An 8,095-nucleotide genomic window follows, 5' to 3' on the forward strand; every position below is an offset into this window, starting at 1 on the left:
CTTAAAAAATATTTAAAAGTTCTTGTATCTCCCTTTTTGTTATAAGTACTACAAATAAAGATTGGCACCATCACCAATAAAAAATCAAGTTTGTTAAAACAGATTAACAGAAGTAGCATATAGATGTTAATCACTGGGTGTAATACGCAAAATACAGCTTTTTCATACACAAATCAAGAAGTGGCCATTACCCTCCCTTTGGGGTTGGTGGCCTTTAGAGCGAAAGTCCTCCAAGTGATATGGGCAGTAACTGGCCATGTGTGTGGACACAGTGGACGTGATGACTTTACCACCCAGACCAGACTGATTTATGTGGGAAAAACCTGAGGAGCACCCACAGAGCGTGTGGAGAGGATTAGAGGGCCCTCTGCAAAACGGGTCACGGCCAATCACCAGCCAAGACCCCCTACAGACAGACGTTGGGGCCAATTGAAGACCAGAATCCAGATAAGTTGTACGCTTTAAAGTTTGTAGTGTATTTTCAAATTTTAAAATTTCATGCCTGTTTATTTTAACATTTTTCCATTTACTTTTTTATTTATTTATTCGGTTATTTTAAATATATATATTTATATATATTGATAAAATTAAAAGGAAAAAGTAATTTACTATCACGTGAAATAAAATAAATATTTTAAGAGAGAAATGGGGGGTATAGCTTAAAACTTATTTTAAAATGTATGTCAGGACAATTTTAAAAACCATCTTTTTATTTATTTATTTATTTATTTATTTATTTATTTTTAAATGTCATGTCTTGGCATTGCAGGCACACCATATTGAGGAGCTGGTTTCCTACATGTGCCAGGACACTTTTAGTCTACAAAAAGGAAATCTGAAGAAGGCATCCTAATTGCTTCACTGATATTGAAGCAATTAGAAATTCTGTTCAGAAACAGAATTTTGAAGCAATCTGAGAAATGAATGTAAACTAAAAAAATTTCAGGTTTTAAAACAACTTCAAGACAAAGAGCAGCAAAAATTCAAGAAATTACTTTTATAATACAGTGAAATTGTTACATTTTGTTTTTCCTTTTATTAATTTTACAATTTTAATTTAAAAAAAAATCTAAATATTGTTTCAAACTGTGTAAATTAACAAATCGGTGGGAAAATTTATCTATAATTAATATAGACGTTTCCATCTACTACTTCATTTACAAATTCAAAGCAAATATAAATAAAGCAAACAAAACAAATTACAATAAAGATAAAATAAACTTGCTGTCACTGTTATTAATTGCACTGCTTATGTTTCCAGCTCTGACACCCTCAGATTTATTAAGGAATGAAGACAGACTCTTGATGTTGTCTGCATGTTTGCGAACAGCCCAGCATCCCCCATTGAAGCTCACACCCAACTGCATCCCGGAGCGATAAGATTAGAACTCTTTGGTTCTGCTCTGTTAAAGACAAGTGACCATTTTCACAGTGGAAAAAAACACCTCTGCTTTTCCCAAGATTTTTTGAGAGTTGTTTGTGCAGCCAGCGTCCCACTGCTGTAAGTTTTTCCACACAGAAATACAGAACAAAGAAGGAGGGTATTGTACCAGTTGGCAGTCGTGTATTCGTACAGTTTGTCATCTAAACCATTGCTTTTCTTTCTTAATGTTGTTTATTTTAAACAATTTCTGGACCTGGGTGGCTTTGTTGCATTGAACATGACATTTTTCTTACTCATACTTAACCTGTTATTCCACAACTGAATAATTTGTCATGAGGCACTCTGAAAAAACATTTCTGCAGCTTTGTTTGTATTCATACATTGTGTATCTTCAGTTACTATGAGTCTTTGGTTTCGTTTTTTCCTTCCACCCACTCTGACATACAGGGTAACTTAGAGACTGGATTTTTTTTTTTTTTTGGCCCAAGAGTAAACATACAGGAATGATGGATCTTTCTTTGGATTGTGGGAAGAAGTGTTTGACTTTCACACAAGGTCTCTAAACGGCTATTAAATTGTGAATGTGTGCATAGGTCTTAGTTCTTCTAAAAACTGGGACAGACAGTAGAAAGAAAATATTTTTCACAGGACTCTTTTGTTTTTGTTTTTTTTTTACTACGCGTTTCATGCTAAATTGATGTCCGCCAAAAACACTCCAACATTTTGAGAGTTTATCTTGACCTCTCTAAACTACACACAGCCCTATACCCCCAAAAACCAGAACTATTTTTTTTGGTGGACAGTGGATTCAGAGACAGGTTGCATGCATGTGTATCCAAACATGTGAGAGGCTGCAATCAATATCACTGTAAAGGAATGCAAATCGGAAAGAGCTGTAGGCTCAGCAGCTGGGGGAATTGAGAGCATTATGACTCTGCTTCCGTGTGAAATAGCTGCTTAAGACCACTATAAACAGCTGCTGGGCAGCACCCCCGTCCCCACTTCCACCCTCTATACAATGTTCCAGGTCCTCTCACCCTATATGAAGCTGTAAATCTTAAATAAGAACAGAGGTGTTGGCGACTTGCTGAAAGGGATCCAGGGAGAATCCCGGGGTTCAGAGCAAGAGGTCAGGTCTGTGTTAGCAGGCCCCAGCGCCGAGTCTTTAGTTTGATATCTACTGATGACCTGACGCACACACTTCAGGCCACCGCACTGTCCATCCTAGCTCAACCATGCATCCTGGCCTCTGTTGTAAAGATTAATTGATTTTTTTTTTTTCAAAAATAGGGAACCAGAATCCTATTTGCAACAAGTGGCCTTATCTTAAAAAAAATGCAGGTCACATGTCAGAAAATCATGTTTGAATCTGATCCGTGTGATCTGTCTAACTGAAAATAACTTGAATTTGTTTGCACGTTTATGACAGTAACAGCCTTTAAAAGTCCTCCGGGTGGCATATGCTGCATTAAAAATGTCAAATAAAAGACATGTTGAGAAAAATGAGTGAATTATAACTGGGTCTGATCCCACATTTGCCTCTGAAAACCAGAAGAGAAAGACATGGAGGGGTCCCCTGCACTCTGTTCATCCTCTTTCCCTCCTGAGTCAATTGTTGGTGAAGCATGGTGTCAACCCTGCGCCATCAATCACCCCTTTTCAGTGGAGGGCAGACAAGGCAGGGACCCGCCCCCCAGGACAGGGGGGTGGAAGTTCTCATGCCCTCCCCGCCTCCTGAAGCCCTCCGCCCCTACAGACAGAACTCCGACAGCTGGTCTGGCCATTAGGGATAGGCCAAGACCTGAGGGCCCCCGCACAGCAGCAACAGCTGCCAGCCTACTGCACCCCTCTGCCCCCCCCCAACTCCTCTCTATAAAATTTGTATTTTATAGAACCGATTTTTTTCTTTCCTTTTACATTTCTGTACAAACATTCCTACATATCATAGCTATTTTTTTTCTTTTACTACCCACAGAACAGAGAGTTGATGGAAAAGTTGTGGTTAAAATTTTGTTACACATTACTCAACCACACCCTCAATTAACAATTTTAACAAGTGTCTCCGTCAGCAGGCAGCTGTTCTTCTGTTGTTTTGATGTCAGATTTTCAGTCTCTTCTCTTTTGAGCAAATTAGCTTCCAGGAAAAAAAATACTGAATCATTAGTCAGGACAATTTAACAGAATAAATAGATAATGAGAAAACAAGAGTACAGTACATATTTATTGTACTGTTTTTTTTTATGTTCATCAAGGAAAGTCGAGCTGAGTCCTGCTCAAGTGAAAAGAAAAGCAAAAAATCTGCAATATTATTGGAAATTTGTAATATTATAAAGTGCACATAGGATGATCCATTTCCCCCCAGCATAATATCAGCAAGTTTGTTCTTGAGTGACTTTTCAGCCATAATTTTACGTCACAGTTAATTCAGAGTGATTTGTTTTGCAAGCTTCCTCAGCAAAGCTCTGCTTTTTAACAATGAATTCACTGCAAGGTAATGTTTACCTGGCTGAGACTACATTTACAATACAAATATGTCTTTACGTGCCTATCTGTGTGTGTGTGTGTGTGTGTGTGTGTGTGTAGGTGTGTGTGTGTGTGTGTGGGGGGGTGTGTGTGCGTGTGTGTGTCTGTAAGTTCGGAGCGGGCTTTCATTTGATGATTGCTGTTTGCAAAAAGTGTTGATTGAGATAAATGCATGAGTGTACCTAGTCTTCTGGCTAAATTTATGTGTTCCATTGAGTGAGAGAAAGACAAGAGACAAGAGCGTTAGAGGAGATTACGACACACTCCCTCAGGATCCTTGTTATTCATGCACTACTGGCGGCTCAGAGGTTCCCACACTTATACTCTAAGGTGAGTAGGCTGCACCCACAGCCCCACCTGTCCGACTTCATGTTTCAGCAGAGCCCTCCTGATCCAAGATCGTCATTAGGTAAAGAGCAGGGAAGAAAAACAGACTCAGTGTAGCCAGTGTTTAATCAAAACAAGTCAGTACATAACAATGCAAGTTCACCACAAAGAAATTTGCAATTTTGAAGCAAACACGAATGGATTGATTAACGGGTACCTGCTCTTGCACCTTCTGTCTAGTTTATTTCAAACTATTTTCATCCCATTTTATCACCATTTAACTTGTTTTCACTCAGTTGAAATTTTTGATGTTATCAATTTTTTATTTATTTATTTTTTTACAAGTTTAACCATACAAGTCTTAAATGCTTGCTTTGATAACACTTTGGCTGTATAGAAAGTCATCAGTTATTTTTATTTTTTTACTACATTCAACAAACCATCCTACTTTGTCAGCCAAGCAACATCTTAAAGAAAGCCTCCTGGCCCATTTATGACCAATGAGGTGGTTTGTGATAACATACCCTAATCTTAAGCACATTCAATGGATGAATCTTAATTTGGCAGTTGCAAGGAAAAAGTCACTCTCCTGAATGCATTGTGTCAAGTGTAAAATTTGGTGTAGAGGGAATCATGTTGTGGGACTGTTTTGCATTAGTTGGGCTTAGCCACTTAGTTCCAGTAAAACATGCTTTAGCACATCATTTAATCATATCTCATGATAGTTTTTGCTTGGACAAAAAAAAGAAAAAAAAAACTGCTGCAGACAACCTAGATATTTCAAACTGAGCCAACTGTTCAGCTATTACTCCGTGTTTTCTCTTGACATGGTTTTAAAAGATTAAACCTACAATGAAATCATTAAGTACTTTAAATTGACTGAACCGTGCAGACGGGTTTCCAACAGCAGAATACAAAGTTGACTGGGGAGACGTCACTGTGCAGAGTGAACAAGGATTGAATTCAAACAACTAAGATTTTAGAAAATCTACCAGTGTTGTGTAACTTAGCTATTTCGGATAAACTGAGTTATATCCTGTGCATTTTGTCATAATTAGTGTTATCAACAAAAATCTGTAAAATTAATTCATTTAATGTAAGTGCACCAACTTTATTTGGTGGACTTTATGGTGGACTTTGTCAGGCAAACATTCTCTCATTTCATGATGGAATCTCCCCTGCACCCATCTTCCGAGACCAATGAAGAGGTCTGTGATTACATGTGTGGTATCCTCATCATCGTCACATTTCACTGGTAGAAGCAGGACCAGATCTAGTGAAAGATCCTATTGTATACGGACATGCCAGAGAGGGTGGCTGGACTTCATTAAAGGAGGCCGATGGAGCGCTCTGGTCATTTTGGGGAGTGAAAGCTGGGATCAAGTCCAGATAAAAGGGTGAATGTGGGAAATGGCAGGCTTACTGGACACAGATTGAAAGGTGCATGCACATTCCTTTCTCATTCTCTGCATGGCCTCAGGGCATGCTTAAATGATAAGGAAGGCAGTATTGAAATACAACAGGGCTGGGCTACTGTTGGGGGTCAAAATGGTGTTATGTGCCTGGGGTTACTTTAGGAAGAAGCTTTTTTTATTGTATGCTGTTTGTAATTTAGTTCAAAGACAACATTCATGCTCAGTAAGGGAAATTGTCTGTATGCTAATTGCAACACTGTGTCGACCTTCTTTTGTTTACTGTCTGAAAAAAAAAAACATTGGTCACATTGAATTGTAGGTTCATTTGAAAGGAATTTCATGGCCTGCTCAGCGTTGGTAGAAAATTATCAATATGAGTCAACTGGGTCAATTTTCAGAAACAATAATAACTCTTCTTTGAGACCAGTTGCGGCATTGAGTGGATGAAGTAAGAGGCGGTATCTGCAGACATTCCACACCACACCACCAAAGGGCAAAGAGGAGAAGATGAGTTGCAAGTAATTCCACTTTTATTAAAACATGTTGAACAAAAACAAGCAAGAAAATGACTAAATCTGCATGACAGATCTGCATGGACATCTTATCTTTGCCCTTTAAAGCTCTCAGTTTCCATTCTTATCTTCAAACAATGCATAGAACTATTCAAACAGCAGTTCAGCAGTCACTAATGAGCCCACGACTTCAATCGATCTTAATTAGTTTGTCCTAGCCCACCCGTCCTCTCACCCCCAAACTTTCATGTTGCTCCCTCTCCTCTTCATCTTTTGTGGGCTTTGTAATTGTGATCAAAATGACACACATTTGCTATCTGGAAACCCTGAAGCCCCCCACAAACCCTGTTCCCGCAGCTTAAGGTAAAGGTTGTGTTCCAGGGCGGGTCCCGGCCTGTGTCCTGCTAATCTCTCCTAAATGGCCCCAACATCATTATTGAGGCTGGCTTTATTGTGTAGGCAATTTTACAACTATGTCTTCAGCCACGCTGACCCTGTGGCCTGGTCACTGTCTCTCTGGCAACCAGTAAAGGAAGCTTGATAATGCACCGCAGAGGATTTTCTGGATGATCTGATTATTGGAGCCGTTACAAAAAGAAAAAAAAAATCTGACATTCTCATTTCTTCTGTTCCTGCTGTTCAGTCATGTTTACACCCCCCAGTACGTATTGACTGGATGTGGACAAGTGACGCTTCCAAGCAAGCTAAAAATTCCAAACAAAATCCATGAGGCCAGGAATGCAGAGATATGATACACTGGATTATCTAAGATCCTGTCAAAACTATGACTTAGGTATAGCCATTTTCCAAAGACTTTGCGGAAGAGAAAGGCAGTCCAGACAATCCAGACATTCCTGGGTCTTGTAGTGTTCTCTCCTAGTCTCTAATTTGAGAGCAGCTGTCAGGCTCTGCAGACCCTCCACCATCATAGCTGGGTGAGGAGGTGGGGTTTGTGAGCATAACTGATGCCCCTCCACGCTCTTCTGGTTTGTGGCACTTGCACTCAACTGAGCAACTTTAGAGTGAAGGATGCACAGCAGATTGTAGGCCAGAGAACAGCCACTGCAGTCCTCAGCAGTGAAAACAGAAGTCACACTGCTGATGACGGTCATAACTCCTTTGAAAATTATTTTTCCTCTGCTGTCAACAAGTTTTGAGTAGATTTTGGAATTTTTCACCAAAGACATATATTACAGATTGTTGTTTACAATTTTGACAGCTCTTTGTTTATTCGTTTTATAAAACAAAAGTGGTGTGATAAAACCTCAAAATGTCTTGTTACAGTATAGAAGATAAATAGATAAATGATTAAATCAGTTCCACATGTTAAGCTCTTCTTGTCTGCAACAAACAGACGTTGACTTTTATGCATCCCTGTTCTTTTTTTTGTTTTTTACAGCACTTCTTCTGGTATTACGAATGACAAGCAATGAAGTTTTCCAGATGTTGTTTTATTTTTTTTAATTCTCCCTGCAAACACTTTGTCAGCTGTAAAACGGGACATAGTCTGCATTTCAAAATCAGTCATGATTGCTGGAAAAGCCAGTCCTAAGCTCTTTTCTTTTTTGCTACTTGACGGATTGTTGTGTAATATGTACAGACTGTGGGTTTGCATTGGCCAACTCACAAAGGGCATGGATGTTTTGGATAAAAATGTCCTAAAAACATTTGCACTGCTTTAAAGAATTTCTATTCTTTTCCAATTTTCTGTCATCTCAGAAGAGTAAATTATTTTGGTAAATCAAATGATATGGTCTCATCACTGAATAATGGCTAGTTATGGATGTTTGATCTAGAGCACACAGTGTTCATGTACTTTAAAAACAAGGATGTATCAATGCAGTTTGGGAAATTGGTGATCACTCATGTTCAGGTCAGAGATTTTTTTGCACTGAAATTCCTTAAGCCTTCATAAATCATTTGGGAATATGCAC

This window comes from Poecilia mexicana, unplaced genomic scaffold, assembly GCF_051168715.1.
Source record: "Poecilia mexicana isolate PSO_F unplaced genomic scaffold, ASM5116871v1 scaffold_8, whole genome shotgun sequence".
NCBI classification, from domain to species: Eukaryota; Metazoa; Chordata; class Actinopteri; order Cyprinodontiformes; family Poeciliidae; genus Poecilia; species Poecilia mexicana.